We start from the raw sequence: 22920 nt of genomic DNA, 5'->3' as shown, positions 1-22920 counted from the left end.
GTGTCCATTTTGATGACAGAAAAAACATTTGACCTTTTTAAACTATGATTCCTTACATGGTTGTCTGCTTCCACCTCTGTTATCATAATGCCATGTTTTTGCTGCTAAGTTATCTCTTTTTATTTGTCTGCTAGCAGTGGCTATTTCCCACTTCTGAGTAAAGCTTTGCATTTTTGTGCTCCTTCTGGTTGAGGCTTCCTGCTCAACATGGAGAACGGCGTCATTTTGCGCTCCTGTTGCCAGAGCGATTTCCAATGCCTTCTGAAAACCTAAATTTGTTTCAGACAGTAATCTCTTCTGAATTGCATCTTCATTTATACCGCACACCAAATGATCTCTAAGCATATCATTGGTAGATGTACCAAACTCACAATATTCAGTTAATTGTTTCAGATTTGCCACATAACAAGCAACTGTCTCCCCCATTGCTCTATTCCTTGAGTTAAATTTGAACCGTTGCATTGTCACCGATGGCTTGGGCTGGTAATGATTCTTTACGAGGTTCACTAAGCCATCAAAACTTTTCATGTCTGGGGCACTGGGTGCCAACAGATTTCAAATTAATCCATATGTCTTACTCCTACATGTGGATAAGAGGATCACGCGCTTCTCTTCCCCAGTAATGTCGTTCACCTGGAAGATGAATGCGAGGGGTTCAACATAATGAGACCAATCTGCTGAGTCTGGATCGAAAGGCTTCACTCTTCCAAATTGCGGCATGCTCTGAGGGGATTGCTTCAATGATCAGGAAGGAAATTTTCTTTTACTTACAACTACCGTGCGAGGTATAGTCCGATTTCGGTTCTTCTGTTTTCCTTCATTCTTCCTCACTTTTTAACCTCGCTTTTTCTGTGTCTTTTCTTGTTTTTACTCTCGTCGCCAGTTTGTTGGATCCAGTGCCCTGGTTTGTTGGGGCTAAAGGATCCGGGTTTCACACTTGTTTCGGGGTGACCGAGTTGGTCCCAAGACAGAGAAGACCAGTACTTCGTTCTTAGAAGAAACACATTCTGTTTATTTACAAAAAGGACTCAGCAGCTACACTTGTGTGCTCACAACTCAAAACTCTGTCTTTACTCTTCAGACTCTAATTAAAGATTACTGACTACAGAGATAGCCCACGCTACTCTGCTATTGGATATCAAGATCATGTGATCTATCATTACAACATTTGTCTTAAAGGTATATTGCACATCAGATTACCACAGTAACTGTTTATTCAGGGTAAGGATCACTCACTGTGTAACTACAGAGTCACTGTTTATTCAGGGTAAGGATCACTCACTATGTAACTGTACAGAGTCTCTGTTTATTCAGGGTAGGGGTCACTCACTATGTAACTGTACAGAGTCTCTGTTTATTCAGGTAAGAGTTACTGAGTGCACCGTTAGAGTGATAACGACACACACGTTGTGATTTTCACCTGATAGTGTCTGACATTAGTACAACACCCCATTGGGAATAAAACCAGGAGCACAAACATTGCATGATTTTGAAGGAAAAAGCATTCCCATGTGGAGCCAGGTAATTGGGAGTTTTCGTTCTGGCAACTTAATCAAATCCCAGGCTTCAAGCAGTTGTAGGCCGCGAAACACTCATGTGTCTGTTAACTTGTGCAATGGTGATTTCATAGGGGCAGCTGGCTCAGTAATATTTACACCCTCTGTGGCTTGTTCTGATACCTGAGCATGGTATTTTTTATTGAATACCCTCTCTGCCTGTCTGGATAATTGACAGAGTGCCCCTGATACAGTCTGCAAAGACATGCCCAGCCTTAGAATGGGGGGCGAGTGGATCTGCTGGCAGATGCCTACTCGACCTTTTTCGCTTCCCTCATTTATGCATCAGAGTGAGTAATTCAGTGTTATTGTTCTGGGTATCCGATATTCTTGCTCATTTGTGTCCCACTGCCTTTGGTACACGATTGTGTTCTCCATATTAATTAAGGAATGCAGAGGCACTGGTGAAGGTGCAAAAGAGATTTAATGGAATGATAGCAGAGCTGAGAGATAGTATCAGGAAAGACTGAAGGCTGCGGGGGGCTCTTTTCTCTAGATGTGAAGAGGCTGAGAGGTGACCTGATAGAGGTCTTTAAAATTCTGAAGGGGTTTCGATAGGGTAGATGTGGAGAAGTTGTTTCCACTTGTGGGGGAGACCAGAACTCGGGGCCATCAATATAAGACAGTCACTAATAAATCTAATGGGGAATTCAGGAGAAACTTCTTAGAGAGTGGGGAGAATGTGGAACTCGATCCCACAGGGAGTGGTTGAGGTCTTAGTTCTACCCCTTCAATCTTGCCTCCCCCCCACACCTTCCGCACCTCACCTGTTACTAATGCACTTGGTCACAACATGGAGCCCCCGAGTGCCGGTGGGAACTCCAAAATGTACAAAAATGCACGCACACACACACACTGGCACACAGTATCCCTCTCACACACTCAGTCACTCACACACGCTAACTCACTCACGCACAGTATCTCACATACTCAGTCACTCGAACACATTGACTCACTCACACTCACTCACTCACTCAGTCACAGATGTTCGCTCTCTCATGCACTCACTCCTGTGCCCTCTCTCTCACTCACTCACATGCATGCCCTCTCTCTCTCACATACACAAACTCTCTCTCTCTCACACATACACACACACTCACATACACTCTGCCTCACACACTCTCATTCACTCACTCACCCACTTGTTCTCAAAATCGCATACACATACACAGGTCCCACACTCTGCCTGGCTCCATGATGATGGGTTTACAGACACACACACACGATCACACGCACTCTCTCTCTCATACACACACGCATGCTCTCACACGCTCACACACCCACACACGCTCACACATACACACACTCTCTCACACACACTCTCACTCTGTCTCACACACTCTCTCTCTCACGCACACTCACTCACTTTCTCACACACATACTCTCTGACACGCACATGCACACACGCACACATGCCCACAACCTGCTTGGTTCCCTGCTGATGTTGTGTGGAGTGTTGTTTGGAACTAAAAATTCTTGACCTAATAGATAAGAAGGAATTCTGTGACGCAGCAGCAGCTGCCTCCGAGATAATGTTCATCACTGTCCCTCTGCTCGCTTGCTTGTGCGCGATCCAAGTGGTGTTGGAAGGAGGAGAGGGAAAGATGTGAGCTGAAGTCACACATTTCATACAGAGACGCTGGACAGAAACACCCCGATGACTCTCAGCTTGCTTGAACCGTCCCCTGCAGGAGGAGGTTTCCATACCTCCCAGGGGAGTCATTAGTGAGGGGTCTTTCACCTGGAGATTATCCGGTAAGGCTGTCCTATCCCTACCTGTGCTGTGTTAATTATTGTCAGCTTATAGGAGCTATTACATTTTGCCTGAAAGTGCGGGCCCTGACTGGCATTCCTATAGCGTCTTTCACCACTCAGGGTGTCCCAAATTGCTTCCTGTTCAACGAAACACTTCTGAGGTATCGTCACTGCAGCAGTGTAGGAAATGAGGCAGTCAATGTGCACACAGCAAGCTCCCACAAAGGAACAGCAATAAGATAATGATCAGATAATCTGTCTTTTTTTGTATGATGTTGGTTGGGTGATAAATATCAGCTGCAGGACACCAGAGAGAACCCCCCACCTACCCTCTTGCTGTTCTCCAAAATAGAGGCTGTGGGATCCTTTACCGCCTTTATGTCATCTTCGTAATCAGTTTAAAAAAAGAACATTGTTGAAAAGCGAGATATATTGTCGAAGCTTTTCATCTTGCACTCATCCAGACACACACAAGAATGTCAAATTTCAAACAGTCACAACAATTTATACCACAGGAGAAAACCTGTCTGAAATTTGGCATTCTTCTGTTTGTCCTGATGATACAAGGTGAAACACTTAAGCAACATATCTCCTTTTTCCAACAGTTACAAGTTCTGGATGACCAAGCTACTAGAGTCATTCTGGATAAGACTTCAGGACTGAGTGTTAGGCATTTTCATACAAATGGGGCTGCTTTGCTAACCCATGAACCCAGCGCCTGCCCCACAGTTAGCACTCCCCCAGTCACCATTTCATGCATCCAAAGCCTCATTCATCTATACCTTGAAATCTGTTTTGACTTCTGTGTTGTTCTGGCACAGTCTCAGAAATCCCTGGTCCCCCCCTTTGACCTCCGCAGCAGTGACCGAGGGCTGTGGGGCCAGGCTTTCGGCCTGCTGTAATTGAGGTTGCTTCCAGCTGTGTAGGCCCTTCCTTGCCTGGTAACACAAGCCAGACTGAGGAGGCCTAAAAAGGACAAAGTCCCCCTTGTTCTCGAGCCCTGTGTTAGGGAGACCAATGCTTTGCTTCACTGCTTTACCCAGATTTAAAAGTGAGACAGAGGTGGAGGGGAAGTAAACTGCCACTAAAGACCCCACTGTGGTTGTGGGATTAATCCTGAAGCCAGTGTTTGTTTTGAAACAGCAGAATCAGAGGCTCTGCTGGAGGTCTTGGTTAGAGAGGGGGCAGAGATGTATCCTTAGTGCAATCAGTTACTGAGAAAATGCTTCCAAACTAGTTTTCATATGAGGAAAAGCGTTTCGGCCAAGGAGGAAAATGTTCTTGGAAGAATGATAATCTCAAGGAATTTGAGGTGATTTTTTCCCCCATCCCCAACTGCCCTCGATGTGGCTAATTCGGAGTTTGGTGGGAAGTAAGCAGACGGTAAGGCCCCAAGGAGCCACGACTCCTGGTGTCTTTCTAGGCATCCCTGTCAGAGTGAGAGCATTTCTGCTGTCAGGCAATGCCCCATGCAGTCAGATAGCCGGCTGGTTTGTTCTCGGGTTGTGGGTTGCCCCTGGCAAGGCTGGCATTTGTTGCCCATCCCTGTTCCACCTGAGAAGACTTTCTCCTTGAACTGCTGCAAAAGTGTTCCCACCATGCTGTAAATTCTGGGGGTTTGGCCCAGAGATGTTGAAGGAACAATGGCTTTTGTCCAAGTTCGGATGGTGTGTGATTTGTTAGGTGATCCTGAATGTGATGATGTTGCCATTGCTCCCTCACTCCCCTTTTCAGTAACCTCCTCCACCCCCACAACCCTCCGAGATCTCTGCGCTCCTCCAATTCCAGCCTCTTGAGCGTCCCCTGATTTCCATCGCTCCACCTTTGGCGGCTGTGCTTTCAGCTGCCTGGGCCCTAAGCTCTGGAATCCCCTCGCTAATCCCCTCCATTTCTTTCTTGTCCTTTAAGAAGCTCTTTAAAGCAGACCTCTCTGACCAAGCTTTTGGTCACCTGTCCCTAACATCTCCTCGTGGCTCAGGGTCTAATGGTGTTCGATAACCCTCCTGTGAAGTGCATTGGGATATTTTTCTTATTGAAAGTGCGATATAAATGCAGATTGTTGTTACTCTTATCCTCTTGATGGTAAAAGTCACAGAGTTGGAATTAACCTCAGTGAGTTCCTGCAGTGCATCCACTCCACCAGTCTACACTCGATCATTAATAAAGTAACGGAAGGGGTCATTAACAGTGCTATCAAGTGGCACTTAACAATAATCCGCTCACTTATGCTCAGTTTGGGTCCGCCAGGGCCACTCAGCACCTGACCTCATTATAGCCTTGGTTCAAACATGGACAGAAGAGCTGAACTCCAGAGATGAGGTAAGAGTGACTGCCCTTGACATCAAGGCAGCATTTGAAGGAATGTGGCATCAAGGAGCCCTAGCAAAACTGGAGTCAATGGGAATCAGGGGGAAAACTCTCCGCTGGTTGGGGTCATACCTAGCACAAAGGAAGATGGTTGTGGTTGTTGGAGGTTAGTCATCTCAGCTTCAGGACATCACTGCAGGAGTTCCTCAGGGTAGTGTCCTAGGCCCAACTATCTTCAGCTGCTTCATCAATGACCCTCCTTCCATCGTAAGGTCAGAAGTGGGATTGTTCACTGATGATTGTACAATGTTCAGCACCATTCACGACTCTTCAGATGCTGTGAAACAGTCCATGTCCAAATGCAGCAAGACCTGGACAACATCCAGGCTTGGGCCGAGAAGTGGCAAGTAACATTTGTGCCACACAAGTGCCAAGCAATGGCCATCTCCAACAAAAAGGAATCCAACCATCACCCCTTGATGTTCAATGGCATTACCATCACTGAATCCCCGACTATCAACATCCTGGGGGTTACCATTGACCAGAAACTGAACTGGACTAGCCATATAAATACTGTGACTACAAGAGCAGGTCAGAGGCTAGGAATCCTGCGGTGAGTAACCCACCTCCTGACTCTCCAAAGCCTGTCCACCATCTACAAGGCACAAGTCAGGAGTGTGTACTCCCCACTTGCCTGGATGAGTGCAGCTTCAACAACGCTCAAGTAGCTTGACACCATGCAGGAGAAAGCAGCCCGCTTGATTGGCACTCCGTCCACAGACACTCACTCCCTCCACCACAGTGGCAGCACAATGGCATCTACAAGATGCACTGCAGCAACTCATCAAGGCTCCTTCAACAGCACCTTCCAAACCCATGATATCTCAAAGCCAATGAAGAACTTTGTGAAGTGTAGTCACTGTTGTAATGTAGGAAATGCAGCAGCCAATTTGCACACAGCAAGATCCCACAAACAGCGATGCGATAATGACCCAGATCACCCTCCTTTTGTAGGCATTTTACACACTGTCGCTCACACACCCACTCTCGCACATGAACTCACTCTCACTCATACACTCACTGTCCCTCACTCTCGCTCACGCACTCATTGTGATTAATGAAGCCTAGTGGGATAGCGCAGGGCAGTGGGATTAGTTTGGGAGTGATACAGGGTTTTGGGGAGAGAGCGGGGCAGTGGGATTAGTTTGGAATTGATGCAGGGCTATGGGGAGAGAGCGAGGCATTGGGATTAGTTTGGAATTGATGCAGGGCTATGGGGAGAGAGCGGGGCAGTGGGATTAGTTTGGAATTGATGCAGGGCTATGGGGATAGAGCGGGGCAGTGGGATTAGTTTGGGCTTGATAGAGGGATATGGGAAGGGTGTAAGGGCAGTGGGATCAGTTTGGGATTGATACAGGCCTATAGGGATAGAGCAGGGCTGTGGGATTAGTTGCGATTGATGCAGGACAATGGGAAGGGTATAAGTACAGTGGGATGAGTTTGGGATTGCTCTGTGAGGGGTTGAATGGTTTGCTGTAACCTGATGGGGCTCTGTGGTTGAACTGTCTGAAAAGAGGAAGAGGAGAAGAAGAGTTTCTAATGGGGTGGGGGCAGGAAGTGTGAAGGGGCCTTTACATGGCTCATGGTGATCATTACACACACACACACACACACTCACACACTCTCTCTCACACACAAACTCACTCTCTCACTCATTCACACTCTCTTCCTCATTCCCACCTCTCACTTATTCACACCCTCACACGCGCACCCTCAAATGTGTACCCTCAAACACATGCGCGCACACCCTCACATGCGCGCACACCCTCACATGCGCGCACACACTCACTCATGCTCACCCTCACACACTCATCACTCACTCACTCAAACACACAGACACACTTCACATAAACTCGCTCTCACACTCTCGTGCTCTCTCACACACACACACACACACACACACACTCACAAACTCACTGCCCCTCACACACACACGCTCACACACACTCGTTCACACTGTCCCTCACGCACTCACTCTCATTCACACACTCTCGCTCATACATTTACTGTCCCTCACACACACTGTCCCTCACACACACACATTCACTCACTCACGCACTCACTCTCGCTTACCCACTCACTCTCGCTCACGCACACTCTCACTCACACATTCACTCTCATTCACACACTCACTGCCCCTCATGCACTGACTCTCACTCACACACTCACTCACTCACTCACTCTCATTCACACATTCTCACGCACACACTCTCTGGCTCACGCACTCACTCTCACTCACTCAGTGTCCCTCACTCACTCACTTTCTGATTCACGCACTCACTCTCGCTCACACACTTTCTCAGACTCTCTCACACACTCATACAAACTCACACTCTCATGCTCACTTTCACTCTCACACACATTCTCTCACTCTCGCACACATTCTCTCACTCTCGCACACATTCACTCACACACATTCTCTCACTCACACTCACCCTCTCACACCCTTTTGCACTCTAGGATCTGAGCGACAGGCAGTTATCTAATGAAGTCAGTGTTTTGTATGGCTCCTCAGGCCCCCCTATTAAAGGGGCTAGTGGCTTGTAATGAGGATTAAAACCCTCGGTTAGAGAATGACCCCACCCGGCCACATCACCCCACTCAGTCCTCACCGCCCCCTACCTCCCCGACCCCAGTTTCCGTCCTGAATCTGTGCTGAATTTGCAGGTTTAACTCAATGACAGTTGGCAAAGGGAGGAGAAATGTGGACAGCTGCTCAGGTCCTGTGCCCTGCTCTGGTTAGTGTGCAGATAACTTTGGGAAGGGGAGGGTTTGCCTGCAAAGACCCCTCTGGTTAAATAGCTAATGCAATGGTTTTCGAAACCTCTGGAAGGTATCGGATAGGGCTGGGGGTGTGGAGTCAATGTCCATGACTTTGTCTGTGGGTGATGACAGGATGGTGCTCCTCTGTGATGCACTCTACAGTTGAATAGGTTACCAACACGCACTGTGTCGTGTAAAGACTGACCTTTCCCCTACACTGCAGCTTTAGTTGGGGAATGGAATTCCTGACTAGAAATGGGAGGAAGCAGAATCCAGAATAACTTTTTAAAAAGGGAATTTCAGAAGGGTTTGATGAAAGGAATAGCTCTTCCCAGGAGTAGACTGGGCCGAATGATCCCCACTTGTGCCAGGATGTTTCATGATTTGATTCGGGTACTGGGAAGAGAGCAACATAGCAAGCGATGTAGGCAGAAACAGAAAAACAGAGAGACAGAGCGAAAGACACACACAAAAACAGAGACAGACGGAAAGGGAGAGAGAGAGACAGTCGGAAGAAAGAGAGGGATGGGGTGAGAGGGATGGTCAGAGAGGGAGAGAGATAGGGACGGCCGGAGAGGGAGAGAGATAGGGACAGCCAGAGAGGGAGAGAGACAGGGACAGCCGGAGAGGGAGAGAGACAGGGACAGTCGGGGAGGGAGGGAGGGACGGTCGGGGAGGGAGAGAGGGAAGGTCGGGGAAGGAGAGAGGGACGGAGAAGGAGAATCGGACACTCGGAGGGAGAGGGAAACTGACTGAGAGGGACGCGGGAAGAGGGAGGGAGACAAATATACTACGAGGGAAAGAAAGCAGACGATGAGTTCACTGGGTGCAGGATAAATCCCAGTTGGAATGGATTCTTCTCTGGTGGTTGGGATGGAAGGGTTAAATATTTGGAGGTATCTCTGAGCACACAGCCCGTGCTGGGGTGTGACTGCTTGGTCGTAATCCAGCTGATCCAGTTGCAGATGATTTCCTCACACTTGAGGAGACTCCCTTGCTCGGGGCTGCTGTGGGCAAGCAGTCACGCAGTAGCCGGTGCCCAGACCTCTGCCAGCTGTCTACTCCTCCCTCACACATTCGCTCACTCGCTCCCCTCATTACTTTCCTCACTCAGTCACTGTCCCTCATTCCAAGTCCCTCGCTGTCAGCTAGCCCAGGCTAAACTGGGTTTGAGAGTGTGCAGGTGAGGTGGGGGAGGGAATTTGAGTTTAACCAGGATGCCCCATAAGGTTGCTTGGGACCTGGGCAGTGAAGGATGGTCACTTGGACAATGGTGGCTGTGGGGGAGATTTTGGTGGCTGGGTGTGGTTTGGGTGGGTTGGGTGTGAAATGGAGTAATAGTGTGAGGCAATGGAAGCAGAAAGCACACTCCAGATCAGGCCAGGCTAAAGGAAGGAGGGATGAAATTTTTAATATTGAGCAATGTGAAGACATCGAGTCCAGTCAGCTGTGCATATCTCAATGTTAATCTACTGCTCACATCCTGTTAGACTCCCTCCTGTACTCTTCGGGCTCTGTGAGTTACAAGCAGTTACTAGAGAGAGGGAGATGCTAGAGTAACATCCCCTGGGGTAATCTGGATTTGTATGGTCACCAGAGCACAATTTAATGTTCCCCTCCTTCCAGTTCACCCAGTCTAGACACTAAAACTACTCCCTGATCACCACCTCAGTGTCCTGTCTTGCTTTCCCTCCATTTCTCCCTATCTCTTTCAATCTGTCCATCTCTCTCTCTGCCTCCACCCCCACACCCTGTACCCTTCTGTTTCTCCCTGCCCCTCTCTCTCTCTCTCTCTGACACCCCGTACGCCTCTCTCTCTCCGCCCTCGGCCCCCCTCTTTCTCCACCCTGTGTCCCTCTCTTTCACCGTCCTGTACCCCTCTCTCTTTCTGCCCTGTACCCATCTCTCTCTCTGTCTCTTTGCCCTGTACCCCTCTCTCTCTCTCCATCATCTATCCATCTCTCTCTCTTTCTCTCTCTCCGTCCCCTGTACTCTCTCTCTCCCCGCCTTGTACCCTCTCTCTCCACCCTCTAACCCATCTCTCTCTCTCCGCCCTGTACCCATCTCTCTCTCTCTCCACCCTGTACCCCTCTCTCTCTGCCCTCTACCCATCTCTCTCTCTCCGCCCTGTATCCAACTCTTTCTCTTTCTCCGTCCCCTGTACTTTCTCTCTCTCTGTCCCCTGTACTTTGTCTCGCTCTTTCTGCCGTGTACCCCTCTACCCATCTCTCTTTCTCTCCACCCCCTGTACTCTCACTCTCTCCCTGCCCCACACCCCCGCCTCCCTCTCTCTCTTTGCCCCTAGTACTCCTCTCTTTATCTCTCTCCCCCTCTCTCTCTCTCTCTCTCTCTCCCCACCCCCTCCCCCCATCTCTTTATCTCTCTCTCTCCCACCTCTCTCTCTCTCTCCCCCCCTTTTTATCTGCACCCCCAACCACCCTCCCCCTGATGCTGATCTGTAGGGAAGGCACACTCACTGCTGTCTGGAACTATGTTCAAATGAATGTCGGCACCTTCGGAGAATAGGGGCAATTGGAAATCCTTCCCCTGTGGAGAATGTCAGACATTGGTCTGGGGCCTACAGTCTCATGGCAACACCATGGTACCTCAATTGGCCATTTAGACTCACTGCCGCTTGATGCTCGTATAGGATTATGGCCTGGAGTCCTGTTTCTCTGTGAAGATTGATATCGTTAACTTCAAGTCACATCCTGAATCTTTCTGTTGGCCCATGAAAAGGGGTGGCAGCCATTTTTTGTGCCACAAGACAGGCAGTGGCCAGTTAACCTTTGCTTTCGTCTGATGGATTAAGCCAGGACACCAGGAGCACGGCCTGCTCATCTTTCAGAAGCACTCTCCTCTCTGAGTCGGAAAGATGTCGGTTCAGCTCTCAGTGTAGCACCAAGGGAGTAAAAACAGAAAATGCTGGAAAAGCCCAGCGGGTCTGTCAGCACCTGTGGAGAGAGAAACAGAGTTAATGTTACGACTCTTCAAAGGAGAGTCATACGGACTCGAAATGTTAACTCTGTTCCTCTCTCCACAGATGCTGCCAGACCTGCTGAGTTTTTCCAGCATGGTCTGTTTTTATTTCGGACTTCCAGCATGGAGCAAGGCCCTGTCTGCCCACTCAGGCAGCTGTGAAAAATCTTATGTTTTTATGAAGCTGCCTGACATGTATCCAGAATTACTCTTTTTTGTATAATTTATTATGAAAATTAGAGAAATTTATGTAAAGGATCCCATGGCCACTATTGAAAGGAGAGCCAGGGTAGGGTGAGTTCTCCCTGGTGTCCTGGAGCCAATGTTAATCTCACAAACCAACATCACTTAAATAAAAAGCAGATTATCATCATATTTATTGCATTTCTGTTTGTGGGATCTTGCTGTGTGTAAATTGGCGACATTACAGTAATGACTACATTGCTTCATTGGCTGTGAAGTGCTTTTGCATGCCCCAGGGTGGTGAAAGGCGCTATACAAATGCAAGTATTTGTATCGCTGCCCTCAGCCAGTGAGGTGACAGACTGCAGCCAGTGAGGGTGAGATAGTGCGAGCTCGGCGTCCATGTGCTGCTCTCTACGTTGTTTGTTTCCTGTTTTGTGTGCGTGCGTGAGCGGCGTCTCTTTATGACATTAGGAATTGTGGTCGGGGAGATTTAAGAATCAGATTAAGTGCACGAATTTGATGATGAGTGTGATTGACAGGAAATGGCAGAGAGTTTATTAATACAGAGAGTCTGCTGAGGGAATTAGAGAATGGAGAATGTGGCTCACAGCTTTGCATGTTTATCAATGAGGTCCTTTAGTGGGTCATGATTAGAATGGAATGCAGCAATGATTCTCCTTCCTTCCAATGCTTCTTTTGGATGGGCCCTTCAGTATTCACTCCCTCCACCACCGACGCACAGTAGCAGCAGTGTGTACCATCTACAAGATGCACTGCAGGAATTCACCAAGCTCCTTAGACAGCACCTTCCAAACCCACGACCACTACCATCTAGAAGGACAAGGGCAGCAGACACATGGGAACACCACCACCTGGAAGTTCCCCTCCAAGCCACTCACCATCCTGACTTAGAAATATATCACCGTTCCTTCACTGTCGCTGGGTCAAAATCCTGGAACTTCCTCCCTAACAGCACTGTGGGTTGTACCTACACCACATGGACTGCTGCGGTTCAAGAAGGCAGCTCACCCTCACCTTCTCAAGGGGCAATTAGGGATGGATAATAAATGCTGACCTAGCCGGCGACACCCACATTGCGTGAACGAATAAATTGAAAAAAAAATTGAGGGCCCCCCCACCTCATCCCTCAAACCTCAGGTGCCTGGAGAAGATTCTGTGAAATTATTTTGGAGGAAAGTTCTCCCCGGTATCCTCAACCAATATTTATCCAGCAGCCAGAATCTCTTTTATAAAAAAAAACAAAAGAACTGGGTCATTATCACATTGCTGTTTGTGGGATCTTGCTGTGCCCAAATCAGCTGCTGTTTTTCCTACATTCCGAAATTGACTATACTTCATAAAAGTGTTTCATTGGCTGTGGGGAGCTTTGGGACATCATAAGGTGGTGAAAGTTGCTGAGGAAGCAGGAGGGAGGCTGTTCAGCCCCTCAAGCCTGCTGTCCCATTCAATCAAACTATGGCTGACCAGTGCCTCAGTTGCATTTGCTCAGCATTAAAAAACATCTCTGGATGATGACCTTAAAAGTTTCAGCTGACCCCCAGAATTTGCTGCCTGTTTGAAGAGAGAGTTTGAGATTTGCTCTCCCCTTGGAATGCTTATCAATATCACGGGAGTTTATGGCTTTTCATTTCTCTCTCTCTCTCTCTCTCGAGGTGTTAGTCTCTCTATATACTGACCCCCCACCTTTTACAATCTCTTCATTATTTCAAAGGCCCCAATTTAATCACCCCCACCCCCTGCCATTTTAAACTCCGCCATCATTGATATTGAACTGCGATGACTGGACGCAGGCCCTGTGGGTCAGACTAAACCCAGCCCTCCAGCACTCATTGGGGAAGGAGGGAGTTTAAACTCGGGACCCTTACAGATTGCTGATGATGCTAGATTTAACGCTTTATCTGTTGAGGTCCACCCCCCGATGACCTTTAATGCTGTCGTACAGATACTCACTATCTGATTGTTAAGATCGTTGGTATTGGCATTATCAGTGAGGTGGTGGGTAGTTTCTGTCTCACCTCCCACACCCCCAGTGCCAGATCTGCCACACTTCACTCGAGGCTAAGTGCCAGAGAAAAGACTTCAAGTTTGGGTGGGGAGGGGGGATGCGGGAAGGGTGACAGTGACAGGGATATGCTTAGTGAGTATGTGGGACCACTCAGGGCTTTATCCACTTGGGGTTGGGGGGTGTGGGGTGAGCAGTAGGTTGTTTGGAGTGATATACCCAGGGTAGCAACACTTCATGACTGTGTGAGAGCCTCCGAGTCAGCTGTAAGCCCCTCACTCCATCCTACTGCATAGCACTCAGGGCAGTTCCCCTCTTGCTCAGTCTCTCATGGTCATCTCTCTTTCAATCCCTCCTCCCTCTCTCCCCTCTTTCTCTCTCGCTCTCCCCTTCTCTCTCCCCCAGCCCCTCTCCCACTCTCTCTCTCCCCTCTCTCCCTTTCCCCCTATCTCCCTCCCCCCCTCTCTCTCCCCCCTCTCTCTTTCTCCTCCCTCTTTCCTCCCACTCCTTCTCTCCCCTTGTCTGGTGTTTAGCCCCTCCTTTTCAATGCATTAATGTCTCTGGGCTGGAGGATAAACACAAAGCAGTTGAGAGCCCTCATGCCTGTGATGGTCAGTCGGAGGCTCTCTCGCTGTCTCAGTTTAGCTCTTAGTGTGGACAGGGAAATCCCCATGGGACCGGGCAAAGAGGTAAATACAGGAGGCGGGGTGGGGTGAACAATAGCTGAGCCGATCCCTGGACACTGGAGCCCATTGGGTGGGGGTATGGTGGGGGTTTGATTACTGCGGGTTAGGCGATGTGTATCACAGACAGTTGCAGCAGTTGAGGTTTTATGTTTCTCACTGACTCACTGCTCAGTCTGTACAGATAGTTAAAACTGAAAGAACAGTCAGAGCTTAGCATTTAATGGCATGTCAATAGGACATTGAATATAATGCATTCAGCACTTTAGAATAGAGTCCTTATGGCACAGGAGGACATTCAGCCTATTGAGTCCAGGCTGCTCTCTGGATTCCAATCCAGTCAGTCCCATTCCCCTGCTCTATCCCTGTATCCCCGGCAAGTTTATTTCCCTCAAGCGCCCATCCAATCCCCTTTTGAAATCATTAATCGTCTCCGCTCCCACCACCCTCGGGGGCAGCAGTTCCAGGTCATCACCACTCGCTGCGTAAAAAAGTTCTTCCTCACATCCCCCCCAGTGCCCAAAACCTCAAATCTGTGTCCCTGAGTCCTTGCACCATCAGCCAATGGGAACAGCTTTTCTTTGTCTACCTTATCTAACCCTGTCATCATCTCGTACACCTCGATCAAATCTCCCCTCAACCTCTTTTGCTCCAAGGAGAACAACCCCAGCTTCCCCAACCCTAACCTTGGAGCTAAAATCCCTCATCCCTGGATCCATTCTGGTAAATCTCCTCCACGCCCTCTCAAGGAGCCTCACATCCTCCCCAAAGTGTGGACCAGAACTGGACACAATAACCTAGTTGGGGCCTAACCTCGAACTTTTGAGTCCCAAAGCTTTTCACAGCCAGTACTTTTTGAAAGGCAGTAACTGTTGTACAGAAGGAAACGGAACAGTTTTGCACTGCAAGATCCCAATAAATGACGTTATCTGCGTCTTTTTTTAGTGATGTTGATTGAAGGATAAACATCATCCTCAGGGCAATAAATGCAGGCCAATTAGGAGGGAGATGCACGTGGACTCGAGAATGCCCCCCCCCCGCCCCCACAACAACTCCTGTTTGGACGCTTGCCAGAAAATTCAGCTGTGTGTGTGTGTGTGTCGGCAGGCTGTTCAACAATGGGGGCGTCACAGCCCAGCCCCATGCTGCGATTGGGTGAGAGGCACTCAGTAGCCCAGTCAGCTGTGTTTATCCTACTCAGACAGGTGAGTGCTGTGGAGACCCCAGGCACTTCCCACAGTGAGTTCCAAAAGGAGAGACACTGATTGGAACAGACTCCCTCCCCCCCCACCCCTGTCACTTCCCAACCCTCCCCCTGGGACGGGAGCTGTTCCAGAAGCTTCAAGGTGAGGCTGGAGGATTGAGGCTATTGTTTGAAATAGGATGGGTGCCCCCATCTGTGCTGTTCTCCTCTAAGTGAAGGCCCGCCAAGGATACCCCTAGCTATCTGTACAATCCAGTAACTACCTCCCTTCACCCCGCCCTTCGCTAGCACCTGATGCAGTGCTCTCCCCTATCACATAGCCCTTGGTTGTGTCCATTCTGACGCGATGTGAGAGCTCTCTCTGAGTGGTATGCACAGCTCTGGTCTCCATTACAAGATGGATATCGAGGCACTGGACAAGATTTACATAACATGATATCAGAACTGAGAGGTTATAACTATCAGGAAAGATTGAACAGGCTGGGCCTCTTTTCTCTCGATGTGAGAAGGCCGAGGGATGACCTGATACAGATCTTTAAAATTCTGAAGGGGTTTCGATGGGGTAGACGTAGAGAAGATGTTTTCACTTGTGTGGGGGGACCAGAACTCGGGGCCATCAATGTAAGTCAGTCACTAATAGATCCAATGGGGAATTCAGGAGAAACTCCTTTACCCAGAGGATGGGAAGAACGTGGAACTCGCTCTCACAGGGGGTGGTCGAGGTGAATAGTATCAATACATTTAAGGGGAAGCTGGATAAACACATGAGGGAGAAAAGATTAGAAGGATATACTGATAGGAGGAGATGAAGAGGGGGGTGGGAGGAGGCTCGTGTGGAGCAGAAACACCAGCATGGAGCAGATGGGCCGATTGGCCTGTTTCTGTGCTGTTAAGTTTTGTGATGACTGACTTTTGGCAACTCTGATGCCTTAAGATTCATCAGCACTTCCAGTGGGAGCGGGAGAGCAGTCAGAAGATTGAAAAATGAAGCAACTGAAAACGTGTTCTAGTGATTCAGAGGACACACTGTCCCCAAGCCGGTTTCTCTACCTCCCCCTCTCCCACCCCCTCAGCCAGCCTGTGCTCCTGATTCATCCCCTGAAAGATGAACTCACGCTCAGTTTGCAGAGATTTCCGACTGTGAGCGTCTTCTTTCTTTATCGGTTTAATTTTGGACTAATCCTTGGTTTATTCCCAACCCCTTCCCACCCCCTCGGGTGTTTCCATGCCAGCTGATAAATAAAACACTGCATTTTGCCTAGTACGCCTTTAGCAATCTTTTTGTTTCTGTCTCTTTGTTTGTCGAGTTGTGCCAGCTCTGTGTCAGTGACGATTGTAAGGCGTTGAGTAATCAGTGTGCGATAATGTTGACACAGTACTCTACACCTCAGGATGTTGGTCATGTCTGCCTCATCAAGTCCGACTGGTTGGGATCTGCCCTCAGTACTAAGCTGCTCAAAAGCAGTCAGGAGCAGTGCCCACAGGATGTGTGTACGGGCTGCCTCCAAAAGACTGATGAATATCTCATTCTCCACTCCGCTCCAAACCTACCTCTTCTTTGTTCCCCAAATGTTTAATAGTTGCAGCCTGCACGAAGGCTGAGATTTGACATATTATAACCCCAAGCAACGGGCCCAGCAAATGCTGCCGAGTACTGTCAGATTGTGGGGAAGCCTGACGTATAGGCCGCAGAAGAACATAAATAGTCCACAGATCATCTCTCTGTCCCCGCCCTCTCGTTCTGGGCTCCACCCCCTCTCTCTCTCTCTCTCTCTCTCTCTCTCTCTCCTCTCTCTCTCTCCCCCCTTCTCTCTCTCCCCCCTTCTCTCTCTCCCTCCCCTCTCTCTGTCTTCCATCTCTCTCTTCTCCCCCACTCCCTCCCTCTCTGTCTCTGCGTCTCTCTCTTGTCTCTCTCTCTCTGTTTCTCACCCCTTGAGCTCTCTCCCCCCCCCATGCGCTCTCCCCCCCGTGCTCTCTCCCCGCCTGTGCGCGCTCCCCCCCTGCGCTCTCTCTCCCCACCCCATGCGCTCTCCCCCCCCCCGTGCGCTCTCTCTCCCCCGTGCACTCTCTCTCCCCCCCGTGCGCTCTCTCTTTCCCCCATGCGCGCTCTCTCTCCCCCCCGTGCGCGCTCTCTCCACCCGCGTGCCCTCTCCCTCTCTCCGCACGTTCTCTCCCTCTGCGCGCTCTCTCCCTCCGTGCGCTCTCCCTCCGTGCGCTCTCCCTCCGCGCGCTCTCTCCCTCCGCGCGCTCTCTCCCTCCGCGCGCTCTCTCCTTCCGCGTGCTCTCTCCCCTCCGCGCGCTCTCTCCCCTCCGTGCTCCCTCCCCCGCACGCTCCCTTTCCCGCACACTCCCTTTCCCACACACTCCCACCCCCTGTGCGCTGCCTCTCCCCCGCGCTCCCTCTCCCCTTGCAGCCCTCCCCCTGCGCGCCCCCTCCCTCTGCATGCCCCCTCTCCCCTGCCAACCCATCTCCTCCACGTGCCCCCTGCCCTACGCGCCCCCTACCTCGCATGCCCCCTCCCCCTGTGCACTCCCTGCACCCCCCATGTGTTCTCTGTCCCCCCGTGTGCTCTCTCCCTCTCCCCTCTCCCTCTCCTCCCCTCTCTCCCCTTCCCTTCCCTCTCTCCCATTCCCTCTCTCTCCCTTCCCTTCCCTTCCCTCCCCTCTCTCCCATTCCTTCTCCTCTCTCTCCCTCCCCTTCTCTCTGTCTCTCTCTCTCTATTCCCTCCCCTCTCTCCCATTCCCTCTCTTCTCTCTCCCTGTTCCTCCCCTCCCTCTCTCACCCTCCTCCCTCTCTCCCACTCCTTCCTCCCCTCTCTGTCGCCCTCTCTCTCTCTCTCTCTCTCCTCCCTTCCCCCCTCTCTCTCCCTCCCCCCTCTCTCTCCCTCCCGCCTCTCTCTCTCTCTCTCTGTGTGCCTCTCTCTCTGTGTCTGTCTCTCTCCCCCATCTCTCTCGCTTGTCATTCTCTCTGTCTGGTCACTCTTTTTGTCGTGCCTCTGTCTCATGCTCAGTTTTCTCACTCTGTCTGTCGTGCCTGTCCTGTCATGTGTCACTACTGTGTGCGTGTGTTTCTCCTGCTCTGTCATGTCTCTCGCTCCCTTTCTCTTTCACTGACACTGTGCTGCTTCGCCGTCCTGTGTGTTGGCGTCTGTGTAGGTTTGTTAATGTTCTGCATTCCTCAGCCTGCGTCATGGCCTTGTGGGGGTGGCAGTGTTTTATGCTGCAACACCCCACCACCCCATCAACCACCCCCCACCCCCCCAGTCACTGACTCAGTCCTTCTCCACCTCTCAGCCTTTTACTCACTCCTTCTCTCCGTACTCCTTGGCTCTGTAACACTGAGCACTGTCCCTGACTCAGGTCTGTCCCTGGACTCCGTTGCTTGTTAACCACCCACTCCCCCACTTTAGGATTTATTAACCCTGTGAATCGTTGTGCACAGCTCCTGCTGCAGATTGAGATCCTATTTCCATGCGAATAGCTCCTTTGCTGTTGCCATGGACACGAGCTGTTGTGATCTGAACCTAAAAGGTGGGCTTTCCAAAATATTCTGAAATATTCTGGAGGCGATTGGAAAAACAGGATTCACTTTGCAGGGACTGGTCTGAGATGGTTTGTCCTGTTTTCCTGCCCCCTTGCTGACCCACTCAAAGTTCCGTTGGGGTAGAAATCAGTTAGTCTCTGTTGTGAAGGAGTTTCATGGGGTACACATGGGGAATAATTGGGGGAGGGAGAGACTAAAACTAGGGTGAGGGTGAGAGACTAAAACTAATGGTAGCTGTGGGATCTTTCATGTCCATCAAACAGGGCCTCAGTTCAACGTCTCATCTGAAAGACTCCACCTCTGAAATTACAGTGATCCCCCAGTACTGCACTCGGAGTGTCAGCCTGGATTATCAAAATTGGAGTGGGACTTGAACCCAGGACTCAGGAGGAAGTCCTACCTACAAGCGCAGTTTACTGAGCTGATACTCCAAGGTGTGCGTGTGTGTGTGTGTGACTGGATTGGTGCTGGCTGGAGATGGAGAGGACTGGGACAGTGAAGATTAATGATAACCATCATCTTTGAGAGCTTCATGTCAACAGCAGTTAGAACAGCCACCGTGACAATGCTGGAAAGGCTGTAAACAAATCCAGGAGCTGGGTTCAAATCCAGCCAAGACTCTGGCATCTAAGTCTCCTGTGTCTCTACATAAAACCAGTAGCCCACCAGCCGCAGTAGAGCAAATAACCAGTGTGAGGAATAGGAAAGATACCACTGTGGTGCAGTAGGAGGTGCTGTTAGTCAGGGGGCTGATGCACTTTTACAGAGCAGTCCAGAGGGAGCATTGGTCTCTATTTTACTATTGGTGAAAAAAATAAGGCTTGTTTCATGGCAGAACCATGAGGTATGTTACAATTGATCTCGGTTGGGAGGGATTCAGTGACCAGTGACTACCCCCCCAACCCAGCTTTCTTGACAGTCCGATGTGATTCCTGCCTTAGTTGAATACCCTGCTGATGCACTTGAACAATGGAGGGGAGGAAGTTGCCTCACATATGTACAGTAATGCCGGACTTGTGAGTGTCACTGTTTGTGGGGCTCTGAGCTTTCTGTACTCTGACCCTGTTTCAGGTTTTGGGCACTGTCCTTTTAAGAGACTGCCGGTACACGCTATCTCATTGGGTAGCGTTTTAATTTTTCATCACTCGCTGGCATGCATATTTGAGGGGGGAGAGACTGAGAAAGAGAGAGAGGCAGGTGGGACCAGTGAGAGAGGGAGGCAGGGGGAGCCAGAGAAAGAGAGAAGGAGGCAGGGAGAGACAGAGAAAGAGAGAGAGGGGGAGGCAGAGAAAGAGAGAGAGGGAGGCAGGGGGAGAGACAAAGAGAGAGAGGGAGGCAAGGGGAGAGGGACAGAGAGAGAGAGAGAAGCAGACAGGGAGAGGAGGCAGAGATTACATACACGCACACCTATTCCCACACAATTACAATTCAAGAACCTTCTCCTGCAAGGAGAGGGACATTACCACTTTAAGAGCCCTTTAACTGAGAAATGAGGGAATCCCAGCTGTGACGTGTAAGTGGGTGGTGTCCCTCTGACGTCGTCTTGTGTGTGATTGTGTGGGGGAGGGGGGCTGGCCAGGACTTTTTTGAAATGATTTTAAATTTCTTTGTGTTTGAGAGAGAGAGAGAGACTCTGAGAAAGTGTTTAATCCACCCTGTGATGAATCACTGAGCCAGGAGGAAAGGAAAAAAGGGCAATATGAGCTTCCGAAGCAGTCAGTGAAGGCAGCAGTCGGAGCAAGTTCGAGACACAACCAGGGCACTCTTTGTAGCTTCAGTTTTTATTTTATTCAAAGTTTCTCGTTTCAAAAAAAAGTCATTTCGGTGAAACGGAACTAAGTTGGGGTGTATCTGAGCGATTACGGCTCTCTCTCTCTTTGTGTTACAAGAACTCTGGAATCCTCGGGTATGTGAAAAAGTGAAACTGTTGTTTCTGAAGTCGAAAGGTTGTAACCGGTCAGCAAGGGGAGAAGTGTCTCAGTTTCCTTTGTCACATTCTGTCTCTTTCGAGTCAGTTTCACTGTTTGTGTGTCAGTTTCTCTGTGACACATGTGTGTCTAATTGGATACAATGAAACATTATCCCCCTTAATGTAGCAAATATTTGGTAACATTTTAACATCCTTATGTTTTGGAATGAAATGTACAGCTTAATTCTAATGTACTTTCTTTCATTTTAAAAGAAGATTTTCAGCAAGTTCTCTGCCTAGCTCTCTGTCTGTTTCTCTCTCCGTCTCTCTCTCTCTCTCTGCCTCTCTGTCTGTCTGTTTCTCTCTCCGTCTCTCTCTCTCTGCCTCTCTGTCTCTGTGTGTCTGTCTGTTTCTCTCCCTCCGTGTCTCTCTCTCTGCCTCTGTGTCTGTTTCTCTCTCTGTGTGTGTCTCTCTCTCTGCCTCTGTTTGTCTGACTCTGTTATCCTTCTCTGTCTGTCTGTCTCTCTTTCCCTCTCTGTCTCTTTGTCTAATTATATTGTTTTATATATTTCATCAGGTGCGGTGTGTTTGAGCTCTTGGAATCCTTCGGAAAATCTACCTTGGGAGAATTTGCTCTCTTGAACGTCCTCTTCCCTCCCCTCCCTTTGCTCATCCACGTGAATCCCTGCCGGACACACAAGGAGAGACTGTTCACTGGAGGAAGTTGCCTTTTCCCAATTGTGTGGGTGTTTTTTTTTGCGTTTGGAACCTCCGAATTTTGATGTAAACACAGGGCAAAGTGAGAGGGAGCATCTCACAGGGACAGATATGTCTGCAGGCAAGCCATTTAATTGTCAGGGTAAGTGCACCTTGTACTTTTTAACAAATAGCTGGATCTAGCAGAGGTGGGGGAAGGGTGATTCTGGGCAAATTAAAGAGACCAGAGAGTGACTTCTAAAAGCAGAAATGTCCTTCGGCATTGACCAGGTGGGACCCACTACTGCATTTGCATGTCGATGAGAGGGTATTATGGAGCGTAATTGTCAGTAGTGATGAATTTCTTTTTAAACTCTGTTTTGCCAATTCTACCATTTTTTAAGAAAAGCATTCCTCCCTCCCCCTTGGCAGTTCCCCAGCAGTGTCACAGCCCCAGAGTACATGCTGAGCATGGTGATCCGTATCCCATGTACATACTGAGAATTGGCAGATTGGAATCTCCCAGTGACGCTCGGGTTAGGGGATGGCCCTGAGCTCCATGGCAAATCGCATGGATAAATTCAGTCTGTAGTAGCTGTAACTCTGAGCTATCACTAAGTGTGTGAGAGAGTGGGTTGAGTGTTAAGCTGCAGTAAGAGTGCAGTTTTTATTGTAAGCATAACAGTCTTTTGTTTCCTTCCCACACACAATCTCTCTCTCGTGGCTCTGGTGTGCCAGTGCACGCACTCGCGCTCTCTCTCCCCCTCCCACTCACATTCCCTCTCACTTGCTCTTGCCTTCCCACTCTCGCTCTACCTCTCTCTCTTTCTCTCTCTCTCTCTCTCTCACTCACACACACCCCTAGTCTAGCACCAGCCCTCTCTCACCCGTGGGCCCACTCTTTCTCTCTCGCACTTTCTCACACCCTTTCTCTCACTCTTTCTCTTACACTCCCTCTCCATTTTGCATTCCCTCCTGTGCTCCCTCCCGTGATTTCCCTCTCTTGCGCATGGCCCACTCTTTCGCTCCCTCTCACAGTCTCTGTCTCATATTACATGGTACCCCCATCTCACGTGGGCCCTCCCGTCTTACGCGGCCCCCTTTCGCGTGGTCCCCCCATCTCGCATGGCTCCTCTCATGTTCCCTCTCTTGCGCCCATGTGTGCAAGTCCCTTCTCTCCCACGCGCATAGCCCCCTCTCTCCCGCACATGTGCGGCCCTTCTCTCCCGCGTGTGGCCCCTCTCTCCCGCGTGTG

The 22920-nt window shown here is 49.7% G+C and overlaps 1 protein-coding gene across 5 annotated transcripts in view; it reads left to right on the top strand.

Annotated features, from left to right (window-relative positions):
* Positions 1–3111: 3111 nt before the first annotated feature.
* Positions 3112–22920, top strand: part of LOC144671781 (lysine-specific demethylase 6B-like) — a 72171-nt gene continuing 52362 nt past the window's right edge. For 3 of the 5 annotated variants that reach the window (XM_078533816.1, XM_078533815.1, XM_078533812.1), the window contains exons 1-2: positions 3112–3311; positions 21547–21828. The gene's annotated coding sequence lies outside the window, so the exon portion shown is untranslated. Of the gene's footprint in view, positions 3312–20747; positions 20967–21546; positions 21829–22920 lie in introns of those variants that run through there. The other 2 variants (XM_078533813.1, XM_078533814.1) reach the window with 2 other exon arrangements.

The sequence above is a fragment of the Cetorhinus maximus genome, chromosome 34 (genome assembly GCF_964194155.1).
Source record: "Cetorhinus maximus chromosome 34, sCetMax3.hap1.1, whole genome shotgun sequence".
In the NCBI taxonomy this organism is placed as follows: domain Eukaryota; kingdom Metazoa; phylum Chordata; class Chondrichthyes; order Lamniformes; family Cetorhinidae; genus Cetorhinus; species Cetorhinus maximus.
This window is presented reverse-complemented; position numbering and strand designations above follow the sequence as displayed.